The 20,092-nt window shown below is 45.2% G+C and overlaps 2 pseudogenes; both read left to right on the top strand.

The window, feature by feature from the left end:
• Positions 1 to 1,157: 1,157 nt before the first annotated feature.
• Positions 1,158 to 14,882, top strand: Gm12625 (annotated as a pseudogene).
• Gm12626 (predicted gene 12626) lies at positions 9,932 to 12,687 on the top strand (annotated as a pseudogene).
• Positions 14,883 to 20,092: the final 5,210 nt, after the last annotated feature.

The following is a 20,092-nucleotide window of genomic DNA, read 5'->3' as shown; positions in this document are numbered from 1 at the left end:
GTTCATAGTGTTCTTAAGTCTATGTGGCTTCAATCTCCTTTAGTCCTTTCTCTAGATCCCCATATTAAATGTTTTTTTTAAAATATTGTTTATATCATGTATATGAGTACACTGTAGCTGTCTTTAGAAACACCACAAGAAGGCATTAAAAACCATTACACATGGTTTTGAGCCACCATGTGGTTGCTAGAAATTGAAATCAGTACTTCTGTAAGAGTAGTCAGTGCTCTTAACAGCTAAGCCATCTCAAAACACCTCATTGGAGATGTTCCTCAGGTAAGCTAGCTTAAAAAAAAAAAAAAAAGTAAGTGGAAGAAAGGGCAGACACTTGGTCCAATGTCTCCTTGGTCTACATCCCTGCAAATGGAAGAGGTGAGAATGATTGTAAAGGGAAAAAAGGAAGTCCCAGGGAGCAGGGAGGGTGAAAGGAGAGCCTCAAACAACCAGGAGCACCCAAACCTACTGGCAGCTTCTTCTCGGTGGTGTCTGGGTGCTCGGCAGGTCTAAATACCTGCAGGAGATCTAGGCAGGGTTGGGAGGGCTTAGAAAGAAGCTAAGTGATGAGAGAGAGAAGGATACCAGGAGAGGAATCAGCTAGGCTGGTCATAGGGCAGCAGTGAGTCCCTGATTCTTGCAGGAATGCAGATAGGCTGACACACCCTATGCACTGGCATATTCCATCCAGGGGCTGACTAGGGAAGAAAGGATGGGGTGGGTCATCCCCTCTGAGTCCATTTTTCAGAGGAGAAAACAGGCTCTCAGAAGGAACAGGCCAAGGGGGATGTTGAGTCCCAGCTAGACTGGAATACATCCTGAGACTGCCAATAAAGAACAGGTCAAGGGCTGGAGAGATGGCTGAGTGCTTAGGGGCAATGACTGCTCTTCTGAAGGTCCTGAGTTCAGATCCCAGCAACCACATGAAGGCTCACAATTTCCATAACAAGATGACTCCCTCTTCTGGGGTGTCTGAAGACAACAGCTACAGTGTATTTACATATAATAGATAATAAATACCAAGTTAAAAAATAAAAAGTCAAAGATAATGACTTCCTTCATCCTTCACCTGAGGTAGGACTCACCTTGACACAGGCCTGACCATGGATATTGGTATGAGCTCTTCCTTTAAAACAGTTCATTTTCTCTTCCACTAGGAGGCCAATTGGCAGAGGGAAACATGCAGATCTTCGTGAAGACCCTGACAGGCAAGACCATCACTTTTGAGGTGGAGCCCAGTGACACCATCAAGAATGTCAAGGTCAAGATCCAAGACAAGGAAGGCATCCCAGTTGACCAGCAGAGGCTGGTATTTGCCGGCAAACAGCTGCAGGATGGACGCACCCTTTCCAACTACTACATCCAGAACCATTCCACCTTGTACCTGGTGCTGCGTCTGCGAGGTGGCATCCTTGAGCCCTGCCAGTGTCAGCTTGCCCAGAAGGACAAGTAACAAGATGATCTGCTGCAAGTGCTTCACATGCCTGCACCCTCGTGCAGTCGACTGCTGCAAGAAGTGGGGCCATACCAACAACCTGTGCCCCCAAAACAAGGTCAAATGAAGATGAGGTCATAGCTGGAGTGACCCTGAGATCAAATAAAGTCCCTTCCATCAACTGGGAAAAAAAAGCATTTTATTGATTCTACCTAGTGTATGCACATGAGTGCACCTGTATATGCATACATGTATGATGTGGGAGTGAGGCACATACAGACAACTTGGTGGACTCAGCTTTCTTTCTCCTACCTTTTCCTTGGGGTTCTGGGACCAAACTCAGATCATCAGACTTGGCAGCAAGTGTCCTTTCCTGTTCAGCTCTCTCTGGTTCCCTGGCTCTAGGATAGCTACCTGTGGCTGTGAGCAAGCCTTAGACTCAGATTGGGTACAACTACTGGGAGGGTGGCTTTCAGGTTGCAGGGACTGGGGCCATATGATCCATTCCTGTCTGAGATTCCAGGTTCTAACACACTGCCTCTGCCATCTCCTTCCATTTCCTCATTGTAGAATGGGGGCAATATATTCCACAAATTTCTTAACACTTAGTCTGCCCAGGCAACTCTTACTTTAAGGCTATATTTTTTCTGTGTGTGTATGTGGATTGTTCAGTGTGTTTGTGTGTGTGTTTGTTGTTGTTGTTGTAGTAGTTGCTGTTTTGCCATAAGGTTTCTCTATGTAGCACTGCCTGTCCTGGAACTTGTTTAGGAGACCAGGCTGGCTTGAACTCAGAGATCTTCCTGCCTCTGCCTCCTCAGTGCTGGGATTAAAAGCATGTGCCAACACTGACAGCTGAAAGCTATGGTTATTTTACAGAGGAAGACAGTGAGGCCAGAGAGGATACTGCTTGCTCATGGCATTTGTAGAATTAGGATTTGACTAATCCTAAGTGTGGTGTTAGAAATTGTGGTAAGAATTGAATGGGGGCTGGAGAGATGGCTCAGTGGAAAGAGTGCTGACTGCTCTTCTAGAGGTCCTGAGATCAATTTCCCTCAACCCCATGGTGTGTCACCACCATCAAGCATATAGGTGTACATGCAGATAGAGCACTCATTATAGATACATATCAATGTGTGTGTATATATATAATCAAAAACAAAATATAAAGATGAGTTTTATTTTATTTTTTATATTGTATTTATTGACCTAGTTGTTATTTATGATAGTATTTCACTGGGTAGTCCTGACAGGTCTAGAATTTACTACATAGATCAGACTCACAGGGCAGCCTCTGGACTGAAGGGTTTAAAGATGTATGCTATCACACCTGTCACTACACCTGGCCTATGGTTTTGTTTCTGAGACAGTTGCTGCTATCCTGCTATATAACCTAATTTGCTCTTGAAATCCTAGACTTCAGGGGCTGGTGAGATGGCTCAGTGGGTAAGAGCACTGACTGCTCTTCCGAAGGTCCTGAGTTCAAATCCCACCAACCACATGGTGGCTCACAACCACCTGTAATGGCATCTGATACCCACTTCTGGTGTGTCTGAAGACAGCTACAGTGTACTTACATATAACAATAAATAAATCTTAAAAAAAAAAAAGAAATTGTGGTAAGAATTGAATGCAGGCTGGAAAGAGCAGAGACTGCTCTTCCAGAGGTCCTGAGTTCAATTCCCAGCAACCACATGGTGGCTCACAATCATCTAGCACATCAGTAGAGCACTCATTCTATACACATTAAATAAAATTATGAAATATATAAAAATTAGCTTTATTTTATTTTTATATTGTATTTATTGACCTATTTATTATTTATGATAGTATTTCACTGGGTAGTCCTGACAGGACTGGAATTTAGTACATAGATCAGACTCACATGGCAGCCTCTGGATTGAAGGGTTTAAAGATATGTACTATCACCCCTGTCACTACACCTGGCCTAAGCTTTTGTTTCTGAGACAGGTGCTGCTATCCTGCTGTATAACCTACGTTTGTCTTGAAATCCTAGACTTCAGGGGTTGGTGAGATGGCTCAGTGGGTAAGAGCACTTGACTGCTCTTCCGAAGGTCCGGAGTTCTAATCCCAGCAACCACATGGTGGCTCACAACCATCCATAATGAGATCTGACTCCCTCTTCTGGAGTGTCTGAAGACAGCTACAGTGTACTTACATATAATACAGTGTACTTACAAATAATAAATAAATAAATCTTAAAAAAAACTAAAAATAAAAGAAATCCTAGACTTCCTTCCTCAGCCTCCTTATCTGTGGCTGGAACAGGTGTTTTACGGATGAAAAGGAGGAAGAAGAAATAAAAGGGAAAGAACACTTGATTGGTCCCTAGGGTAGACACCACATGAATGGGAAGAACATGGAAATTCCCAGTGCAGAAGCATGGTACCCATTCGACAAAGAAGACAGCATGGGATCCTTTGGAAGTAGAGTTGCAGGTAGTTGTCAGCTGCCTGAAGTGGTCTCTGGGAACTGAACTCAAGTTCCCTGGAAGAGCACTGGAAGAGAGAGGCCAGTGCTCTGAACCACTGCACCATCTCTCCATGCCTTGTATGAACAAGGGTTTTACCAGGTGGAGGAGATGAAAAGATTGCAATTCCCAGGGCTGGAGAGATGAGACCTATATGGTGGCACTGACACCCTCTTTCAGCATCCTTGGTCACATGTAGTATGAAGACAAAAAGGCAGACAACATACCTACACACATAAAAATAAGGGGGAAAAAATCAAGAGGGCAAACCCTTTATTTACAAGGAAGAGCTGCATTTGGACAGCCAGGCATCCCTGAGAGGGCTCACCCTGTCAGTTCCTTCATCTCCTTCACACAGCTTTCCAAAGAAGTCAACCAGGATTAGACTCTCAGGAAATGCCACATTTCCCATTGCAGTGGAGATGAAAGCCAGAGGCCACCACAGTGTACCCATTTCACAGAAAGAGCTTGCCTTTCTGGGCTGCTTCACTCCTGTTTTTCTTTGTGCAACAAGGCCAGTCTTGACACAGGCTTCTCCAGACAGCCTGCCCAACTGCCCTCTTGATCTGCCTTCAGCAACCTCCCTGCTGCAGGACTGTAAGCATGCACCAGCACCAAGCCACACACTGTGCACAGCATGAGGGATCAAATTCAGAACTCAGGGCCTGCTAGGTGAGCTCTCTACCAACTGAGCTACATCCCCATCTCAGTCAGGGTCACTATTGCTGTGATGAAACACTGTGACCAAAAGGGCCTTGGGGAGGAGAGGGTTCCTCTTCCTCACAGTCCCATATAACAAACAGTTCATCACCAAGAGCAGTGAGGGCAGGAGCTCAAGCAGGGCAGGAACTTGGAGGCAGGAGCTGATGCAGGGTCCCTGGAGAGATGCTGTTTACTCGCTCCCTCCTAATGGCTGGCTCATCCTGTTTTTTTTTTCTTTTTCGTTCTCTTTTTCTTTTTCTTTCTCTCTTTCTTTTTTCTTTTTCTTTCTTTTTTTCTCTTTCTTTCTTTCTTCCTTCCTTTCTTTCTTTCTTTCTTTCTTTCTTTCTTTCTTTCTTTCTTTCTTTCTTTCTTTCTTTCTTTCTTTCTTTCTTTTGTGTTATTTGAGACATGGTTTCTCTATGTAGCCCTGGCTGTCATGGAACTTACTCTGTAGACCAAGCTGGCTTTAGATCTGCCTGCCTCTGTCTCATGAGTGCTGGGATTAATGGTGTGTCCCACTAGGCCTGGATCTGTTTTCTTATAGAACCCAGGACAATTGGCCCAGGGATGTCACCACCCATACTAGACAGGGCTCTCCCCCATTAATCACTAATAAGATAATAGTAAGAAAATTAATAAAACAATGCCCTCAAGCAGGATCTTAAACCTGAAAGACTCTTAAAAGAGCCCCTTGCTCAGGCCTCAGGACAATAGCGGACACCCAAGAACTCCTGATAGACCTAGCTTGTAGCAAACCACATGAGGCTTTATTCAGGGAAAGCCAGAGCTCTGGGGACAACTCATATCCCACATTGGGGTAGAGGAGTCGACCTTGAGGGGAAAGAGGTCCCAGTCTTTATAGGCCCTCAGGGGAGAAAGGAGAAAGGGGGACGAGTAGGGGATTTCCAGATCTAAACAATATCTATTCTAAAATGATTGATTCTTCAAGAAATGGGTATGGGAGGGAGACAAGGAAAGAGTGTAATGAAGGTGCAGCACTCCTGATTGGCCCCGACTATGGTAGCTGGGGAGATTTCCTGACTCTTTCCCAGAAATCAATATCACAAACACCTGGCAGTGAGGGGCAGCAATGGGCACACACCTGGTCAGAACATTGGCAGACACACATTTTTGAGGAGCAGCCAGAGCATTGTGCACCTCTATTTTTCTAAATCGGGAAGCTAGTTCTACTAACAATGAAATCTATTTTGCCAATTTCAGGGCTTCTGTGACCTTTTACATTCTATCAGGATCTTTCAAAACCATTTTTTCTTTTGATTTTTCGATACAGGGTTTCTTGCATATCCTTGGCTGTCCTGGAACTCACTTTGTAGACCAGGCTGGCCTGAAACACAGAAATCTACCTGCCTCTGCCTCCCAAGTGCTGGGATTAAAGGCTTGTGCCACCACTGCCTGGCTGCATTTTTTTCTCAGTGAAGTTTCCTCCTTACAGAGAAATTTTTTGTTCAGTTGACATAAAATTAGCCAGCACAATCACAATTTTTAAACATAAATTTTGTGTTTTGGTGTTTATTTTTTGTTTCTTTGGAGGCAGGGTTTCTCTGTGCAGCCTGGCTACCCTGGAACTCATTCTGAAGAACAGGCTGCCCATTTTGCCTAAATGCTGGTAAATTTTAACTTCGGTATGGTTTTTTTTTTTTTTTTTTTTTTTTTTTTTTTTTTTTTTTTATAAATACATGGTTCTTTGGCTGAAGAATGGCTCAGAGGTCAAGAGACCTGTCTCGGGTTCCAGAGGTCCTGAGTTCAATTCCCAGCAACAACATGATGGATCACAACCGCCCATAATGAGATCTTATGCCTATCTGCCCTTCAGGAAACATGCAGGCAGAACGCTCTATCCATAATAAATAAGTAAATCTTTTTAAAAATATGTTCTCATTTCTCTCTCTCTTACTCTGTCACTCTCTCCCTCTCCTACTTCCTCTCATTCTCTCTCTCTCTTTCTCTCTCTCTCTAGTGTGGGTTCTTTGCTGCATGCACACCTGCATGCTATAAGAGGGCATCAGATGCCCTTATAGATGGTCATGAGCCACAATGTTGTTTGTAGTGGCTATTCCTGGTTGTCAACTTGACTGTATCTGGAATGAACTACAATCCAGAAATGGAAGGTTCCCCAGTGATTCTAATCTGGAGGCTGGAGAGAGAAGTTTCTGGCCTGGATCTTGGTATGGAGATCTTAAGGCATAGTGGCTATGAGTACCAGTAGATTAAGGGAGGGAGATCTCTGAATTCCAAGGTCATCTGGGATTAAAGGTGTGGTGGCACACACCTGTAATCTGGGCTACACCTTCTGCTGGAGCCCATATAAGGACATTGGAAGAAGGAAGACTCACACTCTCTCTCCAAGCCTGCTGCCTTGTGGACTGAGCAACTGCTAGATCCTTGGACTTCCATTCACAGCTGCAGCTGACCATTGTTGGGAGTTGAATTGCTGACTGTAAGTTATCAACAAATTTTTTTACTATATAGAGGCTAAGCCATAAGTTCTGTGACTCTAGAGAACCCTGACTAATACCTGGTTGCTGGGAATTGAACTCAGTACCTCTCTGGAAGAGCAGCCAGTGCTATTAACCATTAAGCCAGCTAGGCAGCCCCTCTTTAGTAGATTTTTAAATCTGAGAAGCCTATGTTCATTGCTTTCATATTCTGACTAGAAACACAAACATAACCAGCTACCCATGCTCTGATTTCCTGGTCTTCCCCATCACAATGGGCTGTGTCTTGATTTGTGAGCTAGAAAGCACTTTCTTTAAATTGAATACATTTCTATAAAAGGTAAGAAAAAGATGTGGTAAGTGCCTTCTCTCCCGTGTACTTAGGAAGTGGAAGCAGGAGGGTCTCTTGAATCAGGAATTTGATGCTGGGCTGGAGAGATGGCTCAAAGGTTAAGAGAACAGTGCTCCTGGGTTTAATTCCCAGCAACCATGTGGTGGCTCACAACCATCTGAAATCGGATATGATGCCCTCTTCTGGTGTGTCTGAAGACAGCAACAGTGTACATACATAATACATGAAATAAATCTTTAAAAATATTGAAGCTAATCTTACAAGCATAGCAAATAAAAATGTATGGAAGGAGGGGTGAGGTGGAGGGATATAGGAAGATGGGGAGGGGGAGAGAGGGAGAGGGTGGTGGAGAGGTAGGGGGAGAGAGAGAGGATCTAGATGTGTGCTGTGGAACACCTTTGACCATGATGCAGAGGCAAATGCAATTCTGTATGGTCCAGACCCACTTGTTTGTTTTTGTTTTTGAGATGGGCTCTTGCCATGTAGCCTGCGAGGCTTAGAACTCACAGCAATTCTCTTGCCTCAGCCTTCTTCTAAAGGATGGGGTTATAGACTTGTGAACAATGCCTGGTTATGTTTTATTTCATATTTGAGATAGGGTTCTCTCATGTACCATTGGATGGCCTCAACCTAACAGAATTCAGTAAGGTTCTGCCTCCTGAGTACTGGGTTTAAAAGGTATGAGCCCCCACACTAGGCATGAAGCATTTATTTATTTATTTATTTATTTATTTATTTTTAGACAGGGTTTCTCTGTATAGCCTTCGCTGTCCTGGAACTCACTCTGTAAACCTGGCTGGCCTCAAACTCAGAAATCTGCCTGTCTCTGCCTCCCAAGTGCTGGGATTAAAGGTGTGCACCACCACTGCCCCACAGCATGAAGTATTCTAACCAATGGGCCATCTCTCTCGTCCTATTTAGTAACAACTAAACTAAATCAGACAAACAACTATATAACATACAAATGAGGTATGGTAGCTTGGTAGTACCTGGAAACTGAGGCAAGAGGATTACTGCAAATTCAAGGTCAGGCTGTGCTACATAGTGATTTCCAGGCCAGTTAGACTCTAGAGAGGAAATCTGATACATACAGAAAAGGAGAAGGGCTGGGTACATAGCTGGATTGGTAGAATGCTTTCCTGCTATAAATAAAGAACTGAATGCGACCTAAAAAGACTGGGTATGGTACTATGTAGCAGAATTTTTTCCTCAATTAATTTCACTTTTAGTACAATCAGAAGCCTGTGATTGGACAGGGAAAGGGGAGGTGGAGCTAAGAGTTTCAGAGACAGGACAATGGAGGAAGAGGAAGATGATTCAGACCCTGAGTGGCTTTAAATAGCCACAGGTGTCTATGAATATCACAAAAGAATAAAACCATTAGGGTGACTTGTCTAATCTAGGTGGGCAGCTTGTATCAGTATCAATTGGCTCTGAAATGATGGTGTAGGCATCTTGTGAATTGAAATGTATTGATATATAAATCTGATTATTTCTAAGCTTCTAGAGATTTGATTTACTGTGTTAAGGGGATTTGTGACAATTAGCCACAAGGGGTAGATGGCTGAATAGGTAGAAGTGGCTCTGAGGAAAGCAAACCAGAGCTGGGAAGACCACCCCTTGGGGCTAACCTAGAGCAGGAGAGACCAAGGGCAGAGAGTAGCTGGGTATAGTGTGGGATGGTGCAATTCTTAAATATTTCCCGCAGTGGTATTAAACGTTTTTTTATTAGATATTTTCTTTTTTTAAGTGTCAAATGTTATGCCTTTTCCTTGTTTCCCTTCTGAAAACCCCTTTCCCCTTCTCCCTCTCCTTGCATACCAACCCACCCAACCCAATTCCCTATATAGGGATTCCCCTACACTGGGTATCCAGCATTCTCAGGACCAAGGGCCTCTTCTCCCATGATGGTCAACAAGGCCATCCTCTGCTACATATGCAGCTGGAGCCATGGGTCCCTCCATTTGTATTCTTTGGTTGATGGTTTAATCCCTGGGAGCTCTGGGAGTACTGCTTGGTTCATAATGTTGTTAAATCTATGTGGCTTCAATCTCCTTAGTCCTTTCTCTAGATCCCCATATTAAATGTCTTTTTAAATATTATTTATTTCATGTATATGAGTACACTGTAGCTCTCTTTAGACACACCACAAGAAGGCATTTGATCTCATGATCCCATTACAGGTCTCTCCGCCCTGGGTCGCATCCACCAGTGTTGCGTTTGGGCTCAGCAAGCCTGAAGCAGAAAAAAGAAAAAGCTTAAAAAAAATACAAAGCCTCAAACATCTTAAAAAAAAAAAAGAAAAAGATAAAAAAGATAAAAGAAAAGAAGAAGAGAGGAAAAAAAAAAGCAAAAGGGAAAAAAGAAGAATAAGAACCAGATAGCGACTTGTGCTGGGAGCCAGCCGGGAAGTGACTTTCACAGCTTCTGGCCTGCCTGTCCATTGGCATCTGTATGTCCATCCAGGGGTGAGCCATCCCCCTCGGCCCGGCCCGCCCCTGCAAGCCTTCGCGCCCCCATAGCAGCCCAGCTCAGTGGCTGTCAGCACCACCTTCCGCGCTGCCCTTTGCAGGCACCCACAAAGACTTGGTTTCCCCTTTCCCAGGCTGCTGTAACTGTAAACCTCTGGGAGCCCTGGGCCTGTATTTATCGCGAAACGCAAATTCCCAAGGCGGCAGTGAGCGCAGCATCTGATTGTCTCTTGACAATTTTTTGCCCCCTTTAGGAGGGGATTTACTACTTTAATTTTTATTTTTTAAGCCTCAAGCCAGGACAGCTGGTACAAACTCCAGGAGCGGGCCATATTGTTTTCGAGGGCCTTTTGTTTTGGGTCTTTTGCAGTCGCGTGCAAGTCGTGCCACACTCGGGTCCAGGCTCGAAGCCTCCTTGCTCCAGTCTTCCCAGGTGTAGCCTTGTTAGAAGTCCTCCTGGCAGCGCTCGGGGTCCTGGGGGGTGGGGAGATGAACGCTGCAGCCAGCAGCTACCCCATGGCCTCCTTATACGTGGGCGATTTGCACTCGGACGTCACCGAAGCCATGCTGTATGAAAAGTTCAGCCCTGTCGGGCCTGTGCTGTCCATCTGGGTCTGTCGCGATATGATCACTGGGCGCTCGCTGGGTTATGCCTACGTCAACTTCCAGCAGCCAGCTGACGCTGAGAGGGCCTTGGACACCATGAACTTCGACGTGATAAATGAAAAGCCTATCCGCATCATGTGGTGGCAGAGCGATCCCTCTTTGAGAAAGTCTGGGGTGGGAAATGTCTTCATCAAGAACCTGGACAAATCCATAGACAACAAGGCACTGTATGACACTTTCTCTGCCTTTGGAAACATCTTGTCCTGTAAGGTGGTCTGTGATGAGAACGGCTCTAAGGGCTACGCTTTTGTTCACTTTGAGACCCAAGAGGCCGCCGACAAGGCCATCGAGAAGATGAATGGCTTGCTTCTCAATGACCGTAAAGTGTTTGTGGGTAGATTCAAGTCTCGCAAAGAGCGGGAAGCGGAGCTTGGAGCCAAGGCCAAGGAATTCACCAATGTTTATATCAAAAACTTCGGAGAAGAGGTGGATGATGGGAATCTGAAAGAGCTCTTCAGCCAGTTTGGCAAGACCCTAAGTGTCAAGGTGATGAGAGACTCCAGTGGGAAGTCCAGAGGCTTTGGCTTTGTAAGTTACGAGAAACACGAGGATGCCAATAAGGCTGTGGACGAAATGAATGGAAAAGAAATGAGCGGGAAAGCCATATTTGTAGGCCGTGCACAGAAAAAGGTAGAAAGGCAGGCTGAGCTAAAGCGGAAGTTTGAGCAGCTCAAGCAGGAGAGGATTAGCCGGTACCAGGGGGTGAATCTCTACATTAAGAACTTGGATGACACCATTGATGATGAGAAATTAAGGAGAGAGTTTTCTCCCTTTGGATCAATCACCAGTGCGAAGGTGATGCTGGAAGATGGGAGAAGCAAAGGGTTTGGCTTTGTCTGTTTCCCCTCTCGTGAAGAGGCGACCAAAGCTGTCACCGAGATGAATGGACGCATTGTGGGCTCCAAGCCTCTGTATGTCGCCCTGGCCCAGAGGAAGGAAGAGCGGAAGGCTCACCTGACCAACCAGTACATGCAGCATGTGGCAGGGTTGAGAGCACTCCCTGCCGGTGCCATCTTAAATCAGTTCCAGCCTGCAGCTGGTGGCTACTTTGTGCCGGAGGTTCCGCAGGCTCAGGGAAGACCCCCATATTACACGCCTAACCAGTTAGCACAGATGAGGCCTAATCCATGCTGGCAGCAAGGCGGGAGACTTCAAGGCTTCCAAGGAATGCCTAGTGCCCTGAGGCAGTCTGGGCCTGGTCCAGCTCTTGGACATCTGGCTCCAACTGGTAATGCTCCGTCCTCTCGTGGCCTTCCTACTACTGCTCAGAGAGTCAGGTCTGAGTGCCCAGACCGCTTGGCTATGGACTTTGGTGGGGCTGGTGCCGCCCAGCAAGGGCTGACTGACAGCTGTCAGTCTGGAGAAGTCCCTACAGCCAGGCCAAACCTTGCACCTCCAGCCACAGTTGCTGCCACCGCTCCCAGGGCTGTGGCTCCATACAAGTACGCCTCCAGTGTCCGCAGCCCACACCCTACTATCCAGCCGCTGCAGGCCCCCCAGCCTGCAGTCCTCGTCCAGCGTCAGGAGCCCCTGACTGCCTCCATGCTTGCTGCAGCGCGCCCCCAGGAGCAGAAGCAGATGCTGGGGGAGCGTCTATTCCCGCTTATCCAAACAATGCATTCAAACCTGGCTGGGAAAATCACCGGGATGCTGCTGGAAATTGGCAACTCTGAGCTGCTGCACATGCTGGAGTCCCCTGAATCCCTCCACTCCAAGGTAGATGAAGCTGTGGCAGTCCTGCAGGAACATCATGCCAAGAAAGAAGCTGCCCAGAAAGTGGGCACTGTTGCTGCTGCTACCTCTTAGACAAGAAGAAAAGTCAAAAGCCAAATAACCGCTCATGGCATCCAGCTAAGGTCTGAAGACCGCCTAGTTTGTCTGTGGACCTCCACACCGAGGGCCAAGTTGCAAATTCAATAGGTCATTTTGTATCAGAAGCTCAATTATGAAGCACCTATAATTTTTCAATTATAAGAATAAATTCTCTGGGTTCTGTTGAGACCCAGATGATAACTTTTTTTTTATATTGTGGGTTCTGGTTTTTTCCCCTCATCCCAGAAATTGGTTTTGATGTACCCCAATAATTTAAGTTTCTCAAATAAAGGAAATAAAATTTCCATTAAAAAAATCCCATTACATATGGTTGTGAGCCACCATGTAGTTGCTAGGAATTGAAATCCGTACTTCTGTAAGAGTAGTCAGTGCTCTTAACAGATAAGCTTCTCAAAACACCACATTGGAGATGTTCCTAGCTAAGCTAGCTTAAAAAAAGAAAAAGTAAGTGGAAGCAAAGGACAGACTTTTGGTCCAATGTCACCTTGGTCTACATCCCTGCAAATGGAAGAGGTGAGAATGATTGTAAAGGGAAAGAAGGAAGTCCCAGGGAGCAGGGAGGGTGAAAGGAGAGAGCCTCAAACAACCAGGAGCACCCAAACCTACTGGCAGCTGCTTCTAGGTGGTGTCTGGGTGCTTGGCAGGTCTAAAATACCTGCAGGAGATCTAGGCAGGGTTGGGAGGGCTTAGAAAGAAGCTAAGTGATGAGAGAGAGAAGGATACCAGGAGAGGAGTCAGCTAGGCTAGTCATAGGGCAGCAGTGAGTCCCTGATTCTTGCAGGAATGCAGATAGGCTGACACACCCTATGCACTGGCATATTCCATCCAGGGGCTGACTAGGGAAGAAAGGATGGGGTGGGTCATCCCCTCTGAGTCCATTTTTCAGAGGAGAAAACAGGCTCTCAGAAGGAACAGGCCAAGGGGGATGTTGAGTCCCAGCTAGACTGGAATACATCCTGAGACTCCAATAAAGAACAGGTTAGGAGCTGGAGAGATGGCCGAGTGCTTAAGGGCACTGACTGCTCTTCTGAAGGTCCTGAGTTCAAATCCCAGCAACACATTGATGGCTCACAAATTCCATAACAAGATGTGACTCCCTCTTCTGGGGTGTCTGAAGACAACAGCTACAGTGTACTTACCTATAATAGATAATAAATACAAGTTAAAAAATAAAAAGTCAAAGATAATACCTTCGTTCATCCTTCGCCTGAGGTAGGACTCACCTTGACACAGGCCTGACCATGGATATTGGTTTGAGCTCTTCTTTTAAAACATTTCATTTTCTCTTCCTTTACCTCATTGTAGAATGGGGGCAATATATGCCCCAGATTTCTTAACACTTAGTCTGCTCAGGCAACTCTTCCTTTAAGGCTACATGCATTTTGCGTGTGTGGATTGGTGTGTATGTGGTTTGGTGTGTGTGTGTGTGTCTGTGTGTGTGTGTGTGTGTTGTTGCTGTTTTGAATAAGGTTTCTCTGTGTAGACCTTCCTATCCTGGAACTTGTTTAGTAGACCAGGCTGGCCTTGAACTCAGAGATCTGCCTGCCTCTGCCTCCTCAGTGCTGGGATTAAAAGCATGTGCCAACACTGACAGCTGAAAGCGATGGTTATTTTACAGAGGAAGACAGTGAGGCCAGAGAGGATATTGCTTGCTCATGGCATTTGTAGAATTAGGATTTGACTCTTAAGTGTGTTGTTAGAAATTGAGGTAAGAATGAACGGGGGCTGGAGAGATGGCCGAGTGCTTAAGGGCACTGAATGCTCTTCTGAAGGTCCTGAGTTCAGATCCCAGCAACCACATGAAGGCTCACAAATTCTGTAACAAGATGTGACTCCCTCTTCTGGGGTGTCTGAAGACAACAGCTACCGTGTACTTACATAAATAAATAATAAATACAAGTTAAAAAATAAAAAATCAAAGATAATACCTTCGTTCATCCTTCGCCTGAGGTAGGACTCACCTTGACACAGGCCTGACCATGGATATTGGTATGAGCTCTTCTTTTAAAACGTTTCATTTTCTCTTCCACTAGGAGGCCAATTGGCAGAGGCCAACATGCAGATCTTCGTGAAGACCCTGACAGGCAAGACCATCACTTTTGAGGTCGAGCCCAGTGACACCATCAAGAATGTCAAGGTCAAGATCCAAGACAAGGAAGGCATCCCAGTTGACCAGCAGAGGCTGGTATTTGCCGGCAAACAGCTGCAGGATGGACGCACCCTTTCCAACTACTACATCCAGAACCATTCCACCTTGTACCTGGTGCTGCGTCTGCGAGGTGGCATCCTTGAGCCCTGCCAGTGTCAGCTTGCCCAGAAGGACAAGTAACAAGATGATCTGCTGCAAGTGCTACACATGCCTGCACCCTCGTGCAGTCGACTGCTGCAAGAAGTGGGGCCATACCAACAACCTGTGCCCCCAAAACAAGGTCAAATGAAGATGAGGTCATAGCTGGAGTGACCCTGAGATCAAATAAAGTCCCCTTCCATCAACTGGAAACAAAGTATTTTATTTATTCTTCCTAGTGTATGCACATGAGTGCACCTGTATATGCATACATGTATGATGTGGGAGTGAGGCACATACAGACAACTTGGTGGACTCAGCTTTCTTTCTCCTACCTTTTCCTTGGGGTTCTGGGACCAAACTCAGATCATCAGACTTGGCAGCAAGTGTCCTTTCCTGTTCAGCTCTCTCTGGTTCCCTGGCTCTAGGATAGCTACCTGTGGCTGTGAGCAAGCCTTAGACTCAGATTGGGGTACAACTATTGGGAGGGTGGCTTTCAGGTTGCAGGGACTGGGGCCATATGATCCATTCCTGTCTGAGATTCCAGGTTCTAACACACTGCCTCTGCCATCTCCTTCCATTTCCTCATTGTAGAATGGGGGCAATATATTCCGCAAATTTCTTAACACTTAGTCTGCCCAGGCAACTCTTACTTTAAGGCTATATTTTTTTTGTGTGTGTAAGTGGATTGTTCAGTGTGTTTGTGTGTGTGTTTGTTGTTGTTGTTGTAGTAGTTGGTGTTTTGCCATAAGGTTTCTCTATGTAGCACTGCCTGTCCTGGAACTTGTTTAGGAGACCAGGCTGGCTTGAACTCAGAGATCTTCCTGCCTCTGCCTCCTCAGTGCTGGGATTAAAAGCATGTGCCAACACTGACAGCTGAAAGCTATGGTTATTTTACAGAGGAAGACAGTGAGGCCAGAGAGGATACTGCTTGCTAATGGCATTTGTAGAATTAGGATTTGACTAATCCTAAGTGTGGTGTTAGAAATTGTGGTAAGAATTGAATGGGGGATGGAGAGTTGGCACAGTGGAAAGAGTGCTGACTGCTCTTCTAGAGGTCCTGAGTTCAATTTCCAGCAACCCCTTGGGGTTTCACCACCGTCAAGCATATAGGTGTACATGCAGACAGAGCACTCAATACAGATACAGATAAATGTGTGTGTGTGTGTGTGTGCGTGTATATATATATATATATATATATATATATATATATATATATATAAAATCAATTTTAAAACCAAATAAAAAGATGAGTTTTATTTTTTATAATGTATTTATTGACCTAGTCCTTATTTTTGATAGTATTTCACTGGGTAGTCCTGACAGGTCTAGAATTTACTACATAGATCAGACTCACAGGGCAGCCTCTGGACTGATGATGGGATTAAAGATGTGTGCTATCACACCTGTCACTACACCTGGCCTATGCTTTTGTTTCTGAGATAGGTGTTGCTATCCTACTATATAACCTAAGTTGCTCTTGAATTCCTGGTCTTCCTCAGCCTCCATACCTGCTGCTGTAACAGGTGTTTAAAGAATCAAAAGGAGAAGAAATGAAGGAAGACGAATAAATAAAAAGGAAAGAAAACATGATTGGTGAAAAAAAAAAGAAATGATACTTACATTCCCTAAGTATGAGGGAGGAGAAGGTTTACTTTAGTTATGTGGGCAAGCATAGAGGGGTAGGGATGTCTGGGAGAGCCCAGTGTGGACATGAGCTGACTTAAGCTGTACCATGTGAGGAGAGCAGGGAGTGGAGAGGACAAGAGGGGAGAGCAGTTGCAGCAGCCAATAGCCATGAAGGTAGAAAGAGTGAGTAACTACAACTTCTGAGGGAGGAAGGAAAATACAGCAGGCAGGTCTGCTTTGATAGTTAGACACCTCAGCCTTTTGTCCTGGGCTTCAAACCCAACATTTACCTATAGCCCAGCTCAAACTTTCTTCTTTTTCTTTTCCTTTTCCATTTATTTATTTATTTATTTATTTAGTTTTTTGGAGGCAAAATTTCTCTGTATATCTCTGAAGAGCCCAGAACAACCTCTGTAGACCAGGCTGACCTCAAACGCAAATATCCTCCAGCCTCTGCCTCCTGAGTACCAGGATTGAAGGCATGCTCCTGGTACAGAACTGTTTTAAAAATTTGGCTAGCTAGTCAGTCAGTAATGCCTCTAATCCCAGAACTTGGGAAGCAGAGGCAGGCAGACTTCTGAGTTTCAGTCCAGCATGGTCTACAGAGTGAGTTCCAGGACAACCAGGACAAAACAGAGAAACCATGTCGCAAAAACAAAACAAAACAAAAATCAATCAAACAAACAAACAAAGAAAAAATTCGCTAGCCTACCAAGGACTAATATACAACATACCCTCCCACTCTGTAAGCTTTTCTGCCAAAAATTTATTATTTTTAAGATTTATGTCTACTATGAGTGATGTGTGTCTGTGAATGTGTGCATGAACCCACACCTTCCAAATATATGTAGGTGCCCTTCACACCAGAAGACAGCATGGGATCCTTTGGAAGTAGAGTTGCAGGTAGTTGTCAGCTGACTGAAGTGGTCTCTGGGAACTGAACTCAAGTTCCCTGGAAGAGCACTGGAAGAGAGAGGCCAGTGCTCTGAACCACTGCACCATCTCTCCATGCCTTGTATGAACAAGGGTTTTACCAGGTGGAGGAGATGAAAAGATTGCAATTCCCAGGGCTGGAGAGATGAGACCTGATTCCCTGTGTCTACATGGTGGCACTGTAACTCCACTTAAAGGGAATCTGACACCCTCTTTCAGCCTCCTTGGACACAGTGTAATAAGAAGACAAACAGGCACACAAAATACCTATGCACATAAAAATTAGGGGGAAAAATCAAACAAGAGGGCAAACCCTTCATTTACACAAAGGAAGAGCTGCATTGGGACAGCCAGGCGTCCCTGACAGGTCTCACCCTGTCAGCTCCTTCATCTCCTTTCCACAGCTTTCCAAAGAAGTCAACCAGGATTAGACTCTCAGGAAATGCCACATTCCCCCTTGCAGTGGAGATGAAAGCCAGTGGCCACCACAGTGTACCCATTTCACAGAAAGAGCTTGCCTTTCTGGACTGCTTCACTCCTGTTTTTCTTTCTGCAACAACAAGGCCAGTCTTTTAACACAGGTTTCTCCAGACAGCCTGCCCAACTTCCCTCTTGATCTGCCTTCAACGACCTCCCTGCTGCAGGACTGTAAGCATGCACCACCACCAAGACACACACTGTGCACAGCATGAGGGATCAAATTCAGAACTCAGGGCCTGCTAGGTGAGCTCTCTACCAACTGAGCTACATCCCCATCTTAGTCAGGGTCACTATTGCTGTGATGAAACACTATGACCAAAAGGGCCTTGGGGAGGAGAGGGTTCCTCTTCCTCACAGTCCCATATAACAAACAGTTCATCACCAAGAGCAGTGAGGGCATGAGCTCAAGCAGGGCAGGAACTTGGAGGCAGGAGCTGATGCAGGGTCCCTGGAGGGATGCTGTTTACTGGCTTCCTCCTCATGGCTGGCTCAACCTGTTTTCTTTTTTCTTTTTCTTTCTTTTCTCTTTCTTTCTTCCTTCCTTCCTTTCTTTCTCTCTTTCTTTCTTTCTTTCTTTCTTTCTTTCTTTCTTTCTTTCTTTCTTTCTTTCTTTCTTTCTTCCTTTCTTTCCTTCTTCCTTTCTGGTTTTCTGAGACAGGTTTTCTCTATGTCATGGAACTTACTCTGTAGACCAGGCTGGCTTTGAACTAAGAGATCTGCCAGCCTCTGCCTCTTTTTTTTTAAAAAATATTTATTTATTTATTATATGTAAGTACACTGTACCTATCTTCAGACACTCCAAAAGAGGCCATCAGATTTCCTTACAGATGGTTGTGAGCCACCATGCGGCTGCTGGGAATTGAACTCAAGACCTTTGGAAGAGCAGTCAGTGCTCTTAATCACTGAGCCATCTCACCAGCCCCCCTGCCTCTGCCTCTTGAGTGCTGGAATTAAAGGTGTTTCCCACCAGGCCTGGATCTGTTTTCTTATAGAACCCAGGAATTTGTGCCAGGGATGGCACCACCCATAACAGACAGGGCCCCCCTCCATTAATCACTAATAAGAAAATAGTAAGAAAATTAATTTAAAAATGCCCTCAAGCAGGATCTTAAAGAGGATTTTTTTCTTTTGGTTCTTTCAATACAGGGTTTCTTGCACATCCTGGCTGTCCTGGAACTCACTTTGTTGACCAGGCTGGCAGGGAACACAGAAATCTACCTGCGTTGGCCTCCCAAGTGCTAGGATTAAAGGCTTGTGCTACCACTACCTGGCTGCATTTTTTCTCAGGGAAATTTACTCCTTTCAGAGAAATTCTGTGTTCAGTTGACATAATATTAGCCAATACAATCATAATTTTTACAAATAAATTTTGTGGGTTTTTTTTTTCCTTTGGAGGCAGGGCTTCTCTGTGCAGCCTGGCTACCCTGGAACTCATTGTGTTGACCAGGCTGCCCATTTTGCCTAAATGCTGGCAAAATTTAACTTCAGTATGTTTTTTTTTTTTAAATAAATGTTCTTTGCCTGAAGAGAGCTGCCCATTTTGGCTACATGTTGGCAAATTTTAACTTCAGTATGGTTTTGTTTTTTTTTTGTAAATAAATCTTCTTTGGCTGAAGAGATGGCTCAGAGTTTAAGAGACCTGTCTGGGGTTCCAGAGGTCCTGAGTTCAATTCGCAGCAAACACATGGTGGATCACAACCACCCATGATGAGTCTTATGCCTTTGTGCCCTGCAGGATACATGCAGGCAGAAAGCTGTATCCATAATAAATAAGTCAATCTTTTTAAAAATATGTTCTCATTTCTCTCTCTTACTCTGTCTTTCTCTCCCTCTCCTACTTCCTCTCATTCTCTCTCTCTCTCTCTTGCTCTCCCACTTCCTCTCATTCTCTCTATCTTTCTCTCTCTCTCAAGTGTGGGTTCTTTGCTGCATGCACACCTGCATGCTATAAGAGGGCATCAGATGCCCTTATAGATGGTCATAAGCCACCATGTGGTTTGTAGTGGCTATTCCTGGTTGTCAACTTGACTGTATCTGGAATGAACTACAATCCAGAAATGGAAGGCTCCCCAGTGATTCTAATCTGGAGGCTGGAGAGAGAAGTTTCTGGCCTGGATCTTGGTATGGAGATCTTAAGGCATAGTGGCTATGAGTACCAGAAGATTAAGGGAGGGTGATCTCTGAATTCCAAGGTCATCTGGGATTAACGGTATGGTGGCACACACCTGTAATCTGGGCTACACCTTCTGCTGGAGCCCATATAAGGACATTGGAAGAAGGAAGATTCACTCTCTCTCTCCCCAAGCCTGCTGCCTTGTTGGACTGAGCAACTGCTAGATCCTTGGACTTCCATTCACAGCTGCAGC

The sequence above is a fragment of the Mus musculus genome, chromosome 11 (genome assembly GCF_000001635.26).
Source record: "Mus musculus strain C57BL/6J chromosome 11, GRCm38.p6 C57BL/6J".
Lineage (NCBI taxonomy): Eukaryota > Metazoa > Chordata > Mammalia > Rodentia > Muridae > Mus > Mus musculus.
The sequence above is the reverse complement of the archived record's forward strand: the minus strand, read 5'-3'. Positions and strand labels throughout refer to the sequence as shown.